General features: G+C 44.7%; 1 protein-coding gene across 1 annotated transcript in view; it reads right to left on the reverse strand.

Annotated features, from left to right (window-relative positions):
- LOC126217633 (lachesin-like) overlaps positions 1-17,127 on the reverse strand; it is a gene marked incomplete at its 5' end in the record, with an annotated part of 728,482 nt that overhangs the window by 291,912 nt on the left and 419,443 nt on the right. The window lies entirely within an intron of this gene.

Below are 17,127 nucleotides of genomic sequence, written 5' to 3' on the forward strand. Positions count from 1 at the left end.
CCTTCCGTAATGTTCGCACATGGATTGACAATGCGCTGACGCATGTTGTCAGGCGTTGTCAGTGGATCACGATTGCCAATATCCTTCAACTTTCCCCACAGAAAGAAATCCGGGGACGTCAGATCCGGTGAACGTGCGGGCCATACTACGGTGCTTCGAGGACCAGTCCACCTGTCATGAAATATGCTATTCAATACCACTTCAACCGCACGCGAGCTATGTGTCGGACATCCATCATGTTGGAAGTACATCGCCATTCTGTTATGCAGTGAAACATCTTGTAGTAACATCGGTAGAACATTACGTAGGAAATCAGCATACATTGCACCATTTAGATTGCCATCGATAGAATGGGGGGCCAATTATCCTTCCTCCCATAATGCCGCACCGTACATTAACCCGCCAAGGTCGTTGATGTTCCACTTGTCGCAGCCATCGTAGATTTTCCGTTGCCCAATAGTGCATATTATGCCGGTTTACGTTACCGCTGTTGGTGAATGACGCTTCATCGCCAAATAGAACGCCTGCAAAAAATCTGTCATCGTCCCGTAATTTCTCTTCTCCCCAGTCGAAGAACTTACACCACGTTCAAAGTCGTCGCCATGCAATTCCTGGTGCATAGAAATATGGTACGGGTGCAATCGATGTTGATGTAGCATTCTCAACTCCGACGTTTTTGAGATTCTCGATTCTCGAGCAATTCGTCTGCTACTGATGTGCGGATTAGCCGCGACAGCAGCTAAGGCACCTACTTAGGCATCATCATTTGTTGCAGGTCGTGGTTGACGTTTCACATGTGGCTGAACAGTTCCTGTTTCCTTAAATAAAGTAACTATACGGCGAACGGTCCGGACACTTGGATGATGTCGTCCAGGATACCGAGCAGCATACACAGCACACGCCTGTTGGGCATTTTGATCAAAATAGCTATACATCAACACGATGTCGACCTTTTGTCGCAATTGGTAAACGGTCCATTTTAACACGGGTAATGTATCACGAAGCAAGTACCGTCCGCACTGGCGGAATGTTACGTGATACCACGTACTTACACGCTTGTGACTATTACAGGACCACCTATCACATAGCGAAAAAAGTGGTCCAACTAAAACATTCATATGTCTTTACGTACTACGTGAATATGTAATAAAAAATGGGGGTTTCTATTTTTTAAAAAGCAGTTGATATCCGTTTGATTTATGGCAGTGCCATCTAGCGGGCCAACCATAGCGCCATCTGGTTTTCCCCTTCAAGCTAGACAAGTTTCGTTCTTTGTAGTTTTTTCGTTTGATGCTTATTTCTTGAGATATTTGGCCCGGTCACTATCAATGGACCACCCTGTATACTGTACAAGCTATTGTAACGCCTCCTGGTGGTAACTGAGCGACATGAGACAGTGGTGAGCAAACTGGACTCGCATTCTCGAGGACGACGGTTCAAATCCCCGTGCAGTATCCGGATTTAGGTTTCCCTTGATTTTACTAAGTCACGTCAGGCAAATGCCGGGATGGTTCCTTTCAAAAAGTGGCGTCTGTTTCCTTCCTTATTCTTTCGTAATCCAAGCCGTCGACGGAATGTTAAATTCTAGTCTTCCTTCCTTTTCTCTCAGCCATTTCAGATATACGGTAAAGATAAAGAAATGACAATACCGGAGCAATTTTCAACAGCTGTGATGTTAGTAATTTTTAAGTGTTTAAAATGCCTCGTTTGCCATTCTTTTTTATTTTTTATTTTCTTATTACTTTTTAATTCTTGCTTAGGTTTTAACATATGTAGATTCCTCAACAATAGTATATCCAAATTTCATAGAGTGGCTATACGTCCGCCATGTTGAGGCTAATTGAACTGCCATGTTTTCTGAGATAAAAGCTATCAGCTAGAATCCACAGCCCAACAAAATTTTATCTAGTTGCCTTTTGAAAACAATTCTCTGATTTAAATAACTATTGACTACTGAATGTCGACGTGCGTCAGTATCCGTCGCTGCTGCATACTGGCTGATACCTTTTACTCCAGAAAACATGGCAGTTCAATTTGCCTCAAACACTGCAGACGTATAGGGACGTACATCACTCTATGAAATTTAATATCTTTGACTATATCACTCTCTAGGTATTTTAATCTCTTTGAATATATCGCTCTCCGAATATTTTGGTCATTGCAGTAGACGGACACGTTTGTGTGCCCTAGCGTTAGGCGACACATAAATATTGTGACGAAGCACTGAAACAACTGATTCTTTTAAAGCTTTATTTATTAGTCACCAACAAATTACGACCCAAAAAGTTTTTTTTTTTTTTCAGTCTACTGACTGGTTTGATGCGGCCCGCCACGAATTCCTTTCCTGTGGTAACCTCTTCAACTCAGAGTAGCACTTGCAACCTACGTCCTCAATTATTTGCTTGACGTATTCCAATCTCTGTCTTCCTCTACAGTTTTTGAGTCTAAAGTTAAGGCAACAGCAAAGACTGAGAGCCTGATCGCACATTGCTTTCCTAGTAGAAAGTAACGACAAGAAGACAAGAGTAAAACTTTAATTAATTTCAACCCAATTTCGATTGCCTTCAATATAAATACTGAACTCCCAACAACGAGGACAACAATCCTGAATAAAATATTTACGTTAGTAGCCAAATACAATAGCGCAGATTCGTCTTCAACGAACAGTTTGATAAAGCGAATATCATTTGAAAACCTCTCGGATATTTGACTGTCTTCATTCACTGACACTCTAGTACAATACGACTGTCATTATAAGGCGATACGTACATTACGTCACATAAAGGGTATTGAAATAGCTATTACGTAACGTGTTGTGGTTGTGGTCTTCAGTCCTGAGACTGGTTTGATGCAGCTCTCCATGCTACTCTATCCTGTGCAAGCTTCTTCATCTCCCAGTACCTACTGCAACCTACATCCTTCTGAATCTGCTTAGTGTATTCATCTTTTGGTCTCCCCCTACGATTTTTACCCTCCACGCTGCCCTCCAATACTAAATTGGTGATCCCTTGATGCCTCAGAACATGTCCTACCAACCGATCCCTTCTTCTGGTCAAGTTGTGCCACAAACTCCTCCTCTCCCCAATCCTATTCAGTACCTCCTCATTAGTTACGTGATCTACCCATCTAATCTTCAGCATTCTTCTGTAGCACCACATTTCGAAAGCTTCTATTCTCTTCCTGTCCAAACTATTTACCGTCCATGTTTCACTTCCATACATGGCTACACTCCATACAAATACTTTCAGAAATGACTTCCTGACACTTAAATCTATACTCGATGTTAACAAATTTGTCTTCTTCAGAAATGCTTTCCTTGCCATTGCCAGTCTACATTTTATATCCTCTCTACTTCGACCATCATCAGTTATTTTGCTCCCCAAATAGTAAAACTCCTTTACTACTTTAAGTGTCTCATTTCCTAATCTAATACCCTCAACATCACCCGACTTAATTCGACTACATTCCATTATCCTCGTTTTGCTTTTGTTGATGTTCATCTTATATCCTCCCTTCAAGACACCATTCATTCCGTTCAACTGCTCTTCCAAGTCCTTTGCTGTCTCTGACAGAATTACAATGTCATCGGCGAACCTCAAAGTTTTTATTTCTTCTCCATGGATTTTAATACCTACTCCGAATTTGTCTTTTGTTTCCTTTACTGCTTGCTCAATATACAGATTGAATAACATCGGGGAGAGGCTACAACCCTGTCTCACTCCCTTCCCAACCACTGCTACCCTTTCATGTCCCTCGACTCTTATAACTGCCATCTGGTTTCTGTACAAATTGTAAATAGCCTTTCGCTCCCTGTATTTTACCCCTGCCACCTTTAGAATTTGAAAGAGAGTATTCCAGTCAACATTGTCAAAAGCTTTCTCTAAGTCTACAAATGCTAGAAACGTAGGTTTGCCTTTCCTTAATCTTTCTTCTAAGATAAGTCGTAAGGTCAGTATTGCCTCACGTGTTCCAGTATTTCTACGGAATCCAAACTGATCTTCCCCGAGGTTGGCTTCTACTAGTTTTTCCATTCGTCTGTACAGAATTCATGTTAGTATTTTGCAGCTGTGGCTTATTAAACTGATTGTTCGGTAATTCTCACATCTGTCAACACCTGCTTTCTTTGGGATTGGAATTATTATATTCTTCTTGAAGTCTGAGGGTATTTCGCCTGTTTCATACATCTTGCTCACCAGATGGTAGAGCTTTGTCAGGACTGGCTCTCCCAAGGCCGTCAGTAGTTCCAATGGAATGTTGTCTACTCCGGGAGCCTTGTTTCGACTCACGTCTTTCAGTGCTCTGTCAAACTCTTCACGCAGTATCGTATCTCCCATTTCATCTTCATCTATATCCTCTTCCATTTCCATAATATTGTCCTCAAGTACATCGCCCTTGTATAGACCCTCTATATACTCCTTCCACCTTTCAGCTTTCCCTTCTTTGCTTAGAACTGGGTTTCCATCAAAGCTCTTGATATTCATGCAAGTGGTCCTCCTTTCTCCAAATGTCTCTTTAATTTTCCTATAGGCAGTATCTATCTTACCCCTAGTGAGATAAGCTTCTATATCCTTACATTTGTCCTCTAGCCATCCCTGCTTAGCCATTTTGCACTTCCTGTCGATCTCATTTTTGAGACGTTTGTATTCCATTTTACCTGCTTCATTTACTGCATTTTTATATTTTCTCCTTTCATCAATTAAATTCAATATTTCTTCTGTTACCCAAGGATTTCTACTAGCCCTCGTCTTTTTACCTACTTGATCCTCTGCTGCCTTCACTACTTCATCCCTCAGAGCTACCCATTCTTCTTCTACTGTATTTCTTTCCCCCATTCCTGTCAATTGTTACCTTATGCTCTCCCTGAAACTCTGTATAACCTCTGGTTCTTTCAGTTTATCCAGGTCCCATCTCCTTAAATTCCCACCTTTTTGCAGTTTCTTCAGTTTTAATCTACAGGTCATAACCAATAGATTGTGGTCAGAGTCCACATCTGCCCCTGGAAATGTCTTACAATTTAAAACCTGGTTCCTAAATCTCTGATACCTTTTAGTATCTCCAGGGTTCTTCCATGTATACAACCTTCTATCATGATTCTTAAACCTAGTGTTAGCTATGATTAAGTTGTGCTCTGTGAAAAATTCTACCAGGCGGCTTCCTCTTTCATTCCTTAGCCCCAATCCATATTCACCTACTACGTTTCCTTCTCTCCCTTTTCCTACACTCGAATTCCAGTCATCCACGTAACGTGTGAAACCGAGAAACAAGAGAATCGCAGCATTTGAGATGTGATGTTACAGCAAAATGTTGAAAGTTATGTTGACTGTTGAAGAATTCCTCTGCTCAATCGTCGAGGAAAGGAATATGTGGAAAACATTGACAACAAAAAGTGACAGGATGGTAGGATACCTGTGAAACGTCATGTAATAAGTTACATGGCACCATGGCATCAAAGTGACCTATGCAGGGTAAAAGCCGTAGAGGAAGACAGAAATTAGAGTACATCCAGCAAATAATTGAGGACGTAGGTTGCAAGCGCTACTCTGAGATGAAGAGATTCGCACAGGTCGCATCAAACCAGTCAGAGGACTGAGGACTCACAAAAAATCTTTTTAGTCACTTCTTTTTTAAATATGTGATATGTGAATACATAAGAAAACCAGCCGGTTTCATAAAAGTAGATTATTTCTGTAATAGTTCATTCCTGTAAAAGCATACCGCAAGTTCAGAGCTAACCAGATTACACTTTAATAACGAAGCATAATTCATAATAAAATAATAAAGAAACATTGGTAAAATCTAGCGGCAGAGTCGCCTCTTTGACTTATTATTTGTTGACGCTGTAATCGTTCAGTTTACAGTTTTTTTCAGAATTTGGAAGTAGAATCAACGATATGGCTATCATACGCAATCACCGACAGGAAGAAGGAAGATAAGTGTTTAATGTCCCGTCGACAGTGAGGTCATCAGAGACGGAGTAAAAACTTGGATTATGGAGGGATGGGGGAAGGATGAAGGAAGGATAGCGGCCGTGCCTTTTGAAAGGAACCATCCCCGCATTTTCCTGGAGTGACGAAGCGAAATCGCAGAAAACCCAAATGTGGACCGCCGGACGGGGTTCTGAACCGTCGTAATCTCGAATGCGAGTTCATTGTATTAACCACTGCGTCTGTGACATGAGACTAACGTATGTTCGTTTGAGCTTTGAAGAGAGGAAACAGAGTATTAGAGGGTAATCACTTATTGATGCACCCTGCATGTATCGTGTGAACTGGCATTTTCTTAGATACGGGACAAGGGTAAATATTGAAGTATATATCTATATTCAGAAATTTGTCCAGCAGCTCCATATTTTATAGCTCATCCGTTTTGTCCATCTGGAGATTGTGTCCGCCCCCATTAGCTGAACGGTCACCGCGGCGGAATGCCACGCCAAGGGGCCCGGGTTCGATTCCTGGCTGGGGCGGGAGATTTTCTCCGCTCAGGGACTGGGTGTTGTGTTGTTCTCATCATCACTTCATCCCCATCTCTTACGCGCAAGTCGCCCAATGTGGCGTCAAATGCAATTAGTACTTGTCGTCGGCGGCCAAACTTCCTTGAATTGGGGACTCCCGGGGCACAATGCCGTACGCTCATTTCCATCGGGAGATTGTCATAATTTCATTCAAACATAGCACACGTGCCAAATTTTCCGTAGATTATAAGTGAGGAAATATATTGTTGTAAATCAGTATTTTTAAATGATTGTGATAATAACATACACGGATAACAGAAATATATCTCAAGGCCTTCATTTTTTTGCTGTTAGGTTATTTGTTCTTTACTACAACTGTTCATTGAAGGTGTCCCCAACCGAGAGTGCTCAGGTCAGTGCATTTTCTCGTTGCTGATTCTGCAAATGTCGCTTACTGTGATTGTACCAGGTGGCAGGACGAACTGAGGAGTGTAGTAAGGTGGCGGTTGCGTAGCGTAGCAGGATTCTACATGTTGCTAAAATCTGGAGGACGTGGTCCACGGACGTTAAGGCGAAGGGAACCAGAATGTTTCAAGTTTCTCAAAAACCACACCATTTCCCTACGTAGCGACGAGCTGTGAATGAATCAGTTCCGGTCTTCAACAGACCTCCGGCTCGTACTAAATCTTACGTCACCGTACTATTGCCAGGGTTGTTTCGACAGCACTCCAGACATTTTAGTGGGAAGCCCTTACACGATCTCCGCGCAGTCCCAGTCCCTTCCTCCGCTGTTTCCATATTTCTGTAGCCCTGCAGAAACACATCCGTGGCCTCCAATTAGCTTCGTATGAAGCGGTGCATCCCTGGGTACAATCATGGTTTCATTGACCGCCTCAAATATTTTTCCATGTAGTCACTGATAGCCTCGTCTCACGCTGGGATAAATGTATTAACAGTCGAAACAATAAAAGTTTTATTATTGTTTCCCATCTGTCTAATTTTCGTTTGATTGCCCCTCATGCAGGATGAAGAAAAAACGCTGCCCTTGGGGGTCGGCATAAGATTCCTCATCGAAATTCGAGACGAAAGTATCTCTAGTCCCGCCAGTAGGTTTAACAGAAATGCGATTTAAAAAATCGAAGCTCTGGCAGTGCTGTAACTGTGTGCAGCGCGGCCTATTCGCTCAGTGCGTGCCGGCACAGTTTCTCAGCGTATTCGGCCAGAGGGTTAGCCGCCCTCTGCAACAAAAAACTGAGTTAATGGAACGACGATGAACTTGAACAAGCGTCATGGGACGACCGCCCCGAACAAATAGAACGAACAACCGCAAAAAACAAGTGCGACGAGGCAGAGCCGTGGGGAACAGCTACGTACACTCGCTTATGTTTGAATCTCGTTCGCGCTAAACATTTTTTTCCTTCTTTTTCCAGTCAAAGCAGAAAATTCTATCCAATTTACATCTCCACAATGCGGTATCTTGGGTATTTCTATTACTGTTACCTTTATTTAAACATTAAAACATAACATGAACTTCTAACAGGCGTAAATGTGCACTTTGTTTCATCCATAACACAAATAAAGACAACAGAAAATACAGTGGATACAGTAATACTGTATGTGTCCAATTACGTACAAAGAACACAGTTGGTAGGCTACACTAGATTGCACATATGCTACGCACAATAATTCCATTCAGTACGTTTCACGTCCACGCTTGTCTTCACAGAGCCGGTACGAACATGTATGAGCAATGCTTACTTTAGAGAAGATGTCCAAAGCGACCAACTTGCATTTACAAACACGTCTCCACTTTTTAGATCATATTTTGTTGGACCCTACGAAACACAACTGCATCCATCACTCCCAAAGCGTCATGCACGCGAGCTATTAGGTCTTCATCCAAGGGTGGAGTACTATAGCCTTGCTGCTTTAAGTGCCCCCCCCCCCCCTCAAATAAAAATCTATTGGATTAGCCGGCCTGAGTGGCCGTGCGGTTCTAGGCGCTACAGTCTGGAGCCGAACGACCGCTACGGTCGCAGGTTCGAATCCTGCCTCGGGCATGGATGTGTGTGATGTCCTTAGGTTAGTTAGGTTTAAGTAGTTCTAAGTTCTAGGCGACTGATGACCTCAGAAGTTAAGTCGCATAGTGCTCAGAGCCATCTATTGGATTAAGGTCGGAGAGACGTGGAGGGTAGAACACTGGACCTTCACGACCAACCCATTTCCCTGGAAACGTTTCATTTAAATAACTAAGCAAATTCGTTACGAAGTGTGGTGGAACACCACAATGCTGAAGCCATAGCTGCCTCAAAACACCAATTGGAACGCTTTCTAACGCGTCAGGTAAAGCATTGTAAAGAAGCGTACGATACTGTGGTGCTTTCATCATTTCTGGCAATAGGTAAGGGCTCAAAAGAACTCCTCTCACTATTCCAGCCCACAGGTTTACGGCAAAGCATACCTGAAAGCACAGTTCATGGGTAACACGTGGCTTGTGTTGTGACAAATAATGGTCGTTGTGGAGGTTGAAAATACCTTCGTCAGCCAATATCAAGTTATTTATAAAACGTTCGTCATCTTCCATTTGTTTCAAAAACCATTCACTCGTCGAATAAGGTCTTAGGGCCAATGGTGTTGAATTAACGTGCAGTTCGTCATTGGAAACACTGTAACAAGTATTCTTTTGGACATCTGGATCTAGCAAGCAACAAAAAAAGAGAGAAATGGTCGTGTGACATTGCTGGCTGGGATGCCCCAGCCGGGGAAGTTCGGTCTCCGGGTTGCAACAATTATTTCAAGTGACGCCACATTGGGCAACTTGCGTGTCGATAATGATGAAAGGAGATGAGAAGGAACAACACGCAGTCCACGAGTGGAAAAAATGTCCAACCCGACCGAGAATCGAACTCGGATTCGCTGTAAGGTAGACAAACACGTTAGCACTCAGTTAAGCTGGCGGGCACTGTCGTGAAATATCATGTGTACTTCGCCGAACTGACCGGTGAATGGTTTCAAGAATCGCGTCCTCTGCTTGTGGAGTACGTCTAGTACTTGAACGACCTCTTTCCGTTACTTCTGGACGAAGATTACCGGTTTCCCGAAGGCGTTGCTGCAGGCGACGGAAAACATTCTCATCAGTCTGGCGTGTTTGAGGGTGCCCTGCAGCAGATGCATAAGCAGCAGCAGCCTGTTGCTTGTTGGATGCATCCAGCACCGAAAGCATATAGACGTATTCATCGTTTGTGTACTCCATCGGAAGCCTCTCTACGCGAACTTGATAGGACCAGTTATGACTGTGCACAGCGCGGTTTGTAGACACGAACATTAAGTTTAATGGTACCCACTGACATGTGATAGACTATTGTCGTATGACAAAATGACGTTCTGCTTAAAAACGACGAGAAATATGGAACGGAAGTGTAAAAAAAAATAGAAAAAGGAACCTGGTGAGGGTCTGAACCACAGCTCCATTGTGGATGTGAGTTTGACGTCCCAGTAGTGTGCTCAATAACCTGCGACGACTGGTAGGGTCATTTGTGGTACATTTCGATACGCTGCACGATGTGAAAGTGTTGTCAGCTCCTCGTTTTCACTCATGTGTTTTCAGAATGGAATCAATCTGATTCAGGTAGATAAACTTTTGTCTTCAATCTGCATGCTGACCTCCAAGTGCGCCTGCCATTTTTTCTTCACCCTGTATGTAACGCTGGAGACTCCGTGAGGCTTTTCACTGACAATGCTGCTGTCTAAAGGAATGTTGCAACTCTAAAATCCTAAAGCGAGATGCAGGAAGAGTTGCAGAGGATCGACAATAGAGCAGTGACTCTTAGTAATGCATATCACATAAATACACTCCGGGAAATGGAAAAAAAACACATTGACACCGGTGTGTCAGACCCACCATATTTGCTCCGGACACTGCGAGAGGGCTGTACAAGCAATGATCACACGCACGGCACAGCGGACACACCAGGAACCGCGGTGTTGGCCGTCGAATGGCGCTAGCTGCGCAGCATTTGTGCACCGCCGCCGTCAGTGTCAGCCAGTTTGCCGTGGCATACGGAGCTCCATCGCAGTCTTTAACACTGGTAGCATGCCGCGACAGCGTGGACGTGAACCGTATGTGCAGTTGACGGACTTTGAGCGAGGGCGTATAGTGGGCATGCGGGAGGCCGGGTGGACGTACCGCCGAATTGCTCAACACGTGGGGCGTGAGGTCTCCACAGTACATCGATGTTGTCGCCAGTGGTCGGCGGAAGGTGCACGTGCCCGTCGACCTGGGACCGGACCGCAGCGACGCACGGATGCACGCCAAGACCGTAGGATCCTACGCAGTGCCGTAGGGGACCGCACCGCCACTTCCCAGCAAATTAGGGACACTGTTGCTCCTGGGGTATCGGCGAGGACCATTCGCAACCGTCTCCATGAAGCTGGGCTACGGTCCCGCACACCGTTAGGCCGTCTTCCGCTCACGCCCCAACATCGTGCAGCCCGCCTCCAGTGGTGTCGCGACAGGCGTGAATGGAGGGACGAATGGAGACGTGTCGTCTTCAGCGATGAGAGTCGCTTCTGCCTTGGTGCCAATGATGGTCGTATGCGTGTTTGGCGCCGTGCAGGTGAGCGCCACAATCAGGACTGCATACGACCGAGGCACACAGGGCCAACACCCGGCATCATGGTGTGGGGAGCGATCTCCTGCACTGGCCGTACACCACTGGTGATCGTCGAGGGGACACTGAATAGTGCACGGTACATCCAAACCGTCATCGAACCCATCGTTCTACCATTCCTAGACCGGCAAGGGAACTTGCTGTTCCAACAGGACAATGCACGTCCGCATGTATCCCGTGCCACCCAACGTGCTCTAGAAGGTGTAAGTCAACTACCCTGGCCAGCAAGATCTCCGGATCTGTCCCCCATTGAGCATGTTTGGGACTGGATGAAGCGTCGTCTCACGCGGTCTGCACGTCCAGCACGAACGCTGGTCCAACTGAGGCGCCAGGTGGAAATGGCATGGCAAGCCGTTCCACAGGACTACATCCAGCATCTCTACGATCGTCTCCATGGGAGAATAGCAGCCTGCATTGCTGCGAAAGGTGGATATACACTGTACTAGTGCCGACATTGTGCATGCTCTGTTGCCTGTGTCTATGTGCCTGTGGTTCTGTCAGTGTGATCATGTGATGTATCTGACCCCAGGAATGTGTCAATAAAGTTTCCCCTTCCTGGGACAATGAATTCACGGTGTTCTTATTCCAATTTCCAGGAGTGTAGATTAAGAGACCCACGGCTGTTCGATTACACTGTAGGTGGCAACTCACAGGAAATACCTGGAAGTAACCGTCCGCAGCGACCTAAAATGGGATGACGACGTAAGAAAAAATGTCAGACTGAGATTCATTGGGAGAATCTTAGCGAAATTTAATTTAGCCATGAAATATGTGGTTTCCAAAAGGTTCTTGAGTATTTTTCATCAGTCTGGTACTCTTACCAAGCTGAATTAATAGAAGAGATAAAGAAAGTAATTCTGATGCATACCATTTCAGTGTCGCAATTCTTGTGCATTTTTAAAGGGAGCTGTACGCCCTACCCCGACAATGTTAAATTTAGTGACTTGGCTGCGCTGTATTTCAGGAACCACTGAAGCCATCGACATGAAACTTTTACAGGACATTAAACTGTATGTTCTGAGTCTACTGAACTACAATAATTGCATTTCGGCCAATGCTTTCGGAAATACAATTTTTTAACTACACGGTCAAAACGTTGTGTACTTTTTTGTTCGTTATCCAAAATAATTTTAATTATACATAGAATTATGTTCTTCTTTTAGTTCAGTACACTCAGGATATGTACGTTATTACTCTCTGAAAATTTGAATACTCTACTCGTAGTGGTTTCTGAGATTTACGGAAAAATGCTGCAGAAAATGAAAATTTTCAGGAACGGCTTCTAAAGTGTCAAAAGTCAGTAACTCACTTAGTATAACCTTTTTTTTTACTTTTTGTCACTAAGAAGCACCTTTCACCAAACTGTATATCATCCTCTTGATATTTCTCCAAGTTTTTCTTCATTTCTTCTTTCTGAGCTCCTTAATGGTCAAATGTGCTCGATACACTGCTTTGTCAATGCGAATTTGTTTACAGCTAAACTCTGCTATTCTCGATTGTCCTTGTCTGTCAGTTCATGAGGTCTCTCTGGTCTTGATTAGTTGTGACGGTTCCTTCGTGTTTCCATTTCACAATGATATCGTCAACAGTCGACTTGGGCGGCTTTAGAGGGAGTGAAATTCTGTGATGGACTTGTAACCAACGTGACATCCAATGGCTAACAAGGATCCGAAGTCACTGAGGTCTGATGAGTGTTCCATTCTTTTGTTACTACTTTCTACCACCTTGCATGTCGACCGTCTGCCTCTTGTCACATCTAAGGATCAGAAGTTACACATTACATAGAGCTGTTCAATTACTTTGAAGCAGAGTAGATGTACCCAGAATGAAATTTTCAATCTGCATCGTAGTCTATGCTGGTATGAAACTTTCTGGCAGATTAAAACTGTGTGTCAATATGTGAGTCGAACGTGCGATGTTTGCCTTCCACAGCACTCTACCGACGGGGCTACCGAAGCACTTCTGTCGACCAGTCCCCACAGCTTCAATCCGACAGTTCCTCATCTGCTACCTTCCCATACTCACAGAAGCTCTCCTACGAAACTTCCAGGACTTGCTCTCTGGCCGGCCGCTGTGGCCGAGCGGTTCTAGGCGCTTCAGTCAGGAACCGCGCGACAGCTACGGTCGCAAGTTCTAATCCTGACTCGGGAATGGATGTGTGTGATGTCCTTAGGATAGGTTTAAGTAGTTCTAAGTTCTAGGGGACTGATGACCTCAGATGTTCAGTCCCATAGTGCTCAGAGCCATTTGAACCATTTGGACTTGCATTCTAGAAGAAAGGATATTGCGGGGACATGGCTTAACGCCGTGTGAAGTTTGGAAAGTAAGAGAAGAGGAATGGGTGGAAGTTAAGCTGTAGGGATGGGTCGAGAGTCGTGCTTGGGTAGCTCTGTCGGTTGATCACTGGTGCACGAAAGGCAAAGTTCCAGAGTTCGAGCCTCGGTCTGCTCTACAGCTTTATTCTGCCAGTAAGTTTCAGTGTAGATCTAGATGTAGACATTCACTCTCCCGAATTGTCTGGAATGTTCTGTAAATCAGTCACGAATGACTGTTGATCTGGTGCCATGTCATCGTTACTTGGGAACATAAACTCATGAATAGCTGCAGATGGTCTCCAGTTAGCCAAAGATAACCGTTTCCAGTCGGTGATCGGTTCAGCTGGATCAGAGGACTCAATCTATTCCATATAAACACAACCCACGCCATTATGGAGCTACCATCAGTTTGCACAGTGACTTGTTGACTACTTGGGTCCATGGCTACAGGCTGTCTGCGCCACATTCGAAACCTACCGTCAGATCCTATCAACTGAAAAAGGGACTCATCTGACCAAGCCAGAGTTTTCCAGTCGTCCAGGGTCCAACAGATATGTCACGAGCCAAGGCAGAGTGCTGCAGGCGGTGTCATGCTGTTAGCACAGTCATTCGCTTCGTCGTCCGCTGCCATAGCCCATTAAGGCCGAATTTCTCAGCAGTGTCCGAATGGAAACGTTCGTCGTATGTCACACATTGATATCTGCGGTTATTTCACGCAGTGTCAACTCCACGCAAGCGCCTCAGCTGGCGATGCCCGCCGGTCACTGCGTGGTCCGTGTTGAAATGCCTGAAATTCTCAGTACACTCTTGACACTGTAGATATCTTAATATTCAATACTTACCGATTTCCGAAATAGAATGTCCCGTGAGTATAGGGTCCAGTTACCATACCGAGTTCATGGTAAGTCCAGTCTGAGCCGTGCGCAGCTCATGTTATTCCGTTTATTGTTTGTCATCTTCTCTTACCGTACTGCCGCCTCGTTTTCTTATTCCATTTACTGGCGTCACTAACTTTCTCCCTTACCTGCCCGTGAGTGGCAGCAGCAGCGCTTATCGATAAGCGCTCTGTCGTACTATCCTTGGAACGACCGATAGTATTTACGGGTCGTCGTTTGTCTGGAAGTCAGCTGGGCACGGAGCAGCAGTTGGGGACAGAGCAGCGGTCGGGGACGAAGGAGCATCGGGCATGGAGCGCCAGGGAGGTGCGGACAGCCAGTACTTGCCTACCGCTGGCGACACAATGGACTGTCCGACTGAAGAAGACTGGAGCGGGAACGACCGTTGGTTGGTCGTCTCATCGGCTGACTTGTATTTGATCTTTTGACCGTTTCCGGGTGTGTGGCAGTTGGTCGGTTGCGGCGGAGCAGCGAGGAATACTCTGTGACGTCTGATCAGGCCGGGACCGCTGGCAGCACACGCGCAGTCGGAGTTGTGTGGCACTAGCTGCGAGAACTGCCAAATTTGTCACCAACTGCAACTGCATACTGGAGTTCAATAATCAGTGAACTGTAACGAAAGCTCAACCATTGTGACATCTCCTCACTGATTGCTGGTTGTTGCATCCTGTGCGGTCCCCGCAAGCAGCAATGTGATGGTGTGTTGGAGTCGGCACATTTTGCAGCCGTCTCCCTGTATGGTGTTTAACCTTTGAAATGATTATAATTTATTAGTGAAGTGCACAAGCGGTATCTTCTTCCTTGTGGCCGTTAACGTTCCATTTACCTGCTCTGGTCGTTAGCGTAGTTTTGCGGCAGTGTGTTTTCCTCGCCGTGTTGATGCTGTCCGGCAGGGCGTGTAGTTCGACAGCTTGGCGTTGTTCTGTTTTTCTCTTTGAGCGTTTATTATGCCTTGACTGTGTTTATACGACAGTTATTAAGATACAGGGTGATTCAAAAGGAATACCACAACTTTAAAAATGTGTATTTAATGAAAGAAACATAATATAACCTTCTGTTATACATCATTACAAAGAGTATTTAAAAAGGTTTTTTTCACTCAAAAACAAGTTCAGAGATGTTCAATATGGCCCCCTCCAGACACTCGAGCAATATCAACCCGATACTCCAACTCGTTCCACACTCTCTGTAGCATATCAGGCGTAACAGTTTGGATAGCTGCTGTTATTTCTCGTTTCAAATCATCAATGGTGGCTGGGAGAGGTGGCCGAAACACCATATCCTTAACATACCCCCATAAGAAAAAATCGCAGGGGGTAAGATCAGGGCTTCTTGGAGGCCAGTGCTCTGTCACGGGCTGCCTGGCGGCCGATCCATCGCCTCGGATAGTTGACGTTCAGGTAGTTACGGACAGATAAGTGCCAATGTGGTGGCGCTCCATCCTGCTGAAATATGAATTGTTGTGCTTCTTGTTCGAGCTGAGGGAACAGCCAATTCTCTAACATCTCCAGATACTGTAGTCCAGTTACAGTAGCACCTTCGAAGAAAAAGGGACCAAAAACTTTATTGGCTGAAATGGCACAGAAAACGTTCACCTTAGGCGAGTCACGTTCATACTGAGTTGTTTCCAGCGGATTCTCAGTGCCCCATATACAGACATTGTGACGGTTGACTTTCCCGTTAGTGTGGAACAACTGTCGTCGATTCACTTCTGCCGTACTCAATAACACAAAAAGCTTTCTGTTGAGCGGTCGCCATCTTAGCATCAACTGACGCTGACGCCTAGTCAACAGCGCCTCAAGCGAACAAATGTACAACTAAATGAAACTTTATAGCTCCCTTAATTCGCCGACAGATAGTGCTTAGCTCTGCCTTTTGTCGTTGCAGAGTTTTAAATTCCTAAAGTTGTGGTATTATTTTTGAATCATCCTGTATAATCCTGCCACGATCCTCATCTTCGCTGATACCTTTGGTTGTCGTGCTGTTGGTCGGGTGGAAGGGAACTGGTTAGGAGGTTGGATGGTTTGTCAGCCGTCCGTACGTCGTGCTGCAAATCGACTGTTTAGTGTAACGCTTGGCTGTCTCACCTAAACTGTGGTTAGAGTTTCCTCCCCAGGCTGACCCTTGGAACACTTCTGAGCACCACTGTTTGTTGTTTGTGATTGTCATTTTATATAGTCCCACGTACTATGCCAGGCCTTCAGCCGTGTATTAATATTGCCTGTTTTATAACAGCTTTAAGATTAGGCCTTCAGCCACGTTTCATTTAAAATTCTTGTTGCTCTGTATTTAGGCTTTCAGCTGCGTTTGTTTCAGAACCTGTGGCTTTAATATGTAAGTCCTAGTCTTTAAGGTTTCTTTTTAATTAGCTTGAATTCTTCAAACGGCCTTCAGCCGTGTTCTGTAAACGTTTATCTTAAGGTTGTCTTCAATTATTCGTGAGTACTTGTTTGGGCCTTCAGCCGACAAGATACTTAAAGTTTTCTTAAGATTTTTTCTGTTGTACTGTGTGAAGGCTTATCTTTAAAGCCTCTTTTTATCATGTAAAGAAACTTTTTTTATTGGGCTTTCAGCCGAAGAAATAACTTGAATTTTCCTTAATATGGCCTCTAGCCGGAATTTGTAAATGCTTGGCTTTTAAAGAATTTCCGTAGCTGATCTGAAATATTATTGCGGCCTTTAGCCGAGAAGATAGTGTAATTTTGCTGAAGTAATGCCTTGAGCAACTACTCTAAATCCTGGTGTTTTAAAAACATTCATTTAAGGTGCGATTCCGAACACGGCGACAGCGACCG

The sequence above is a fragment of the Schistocerca nitens genome, chromosome 1 (genome assembly GCF_023898315.1).
Source record: "Schistocerca nitens isolate TAMUIC-IGC-003100 chromosome 1, iqSchNite1.1, whole genome shotgun sequence".
NCBI classification, from domain to species: Eukaryota; Metazoa; Arthropoda; class Insecta; order Orthoptera; family Acrididae; genus Schistocerca; species Schistocerca nitens.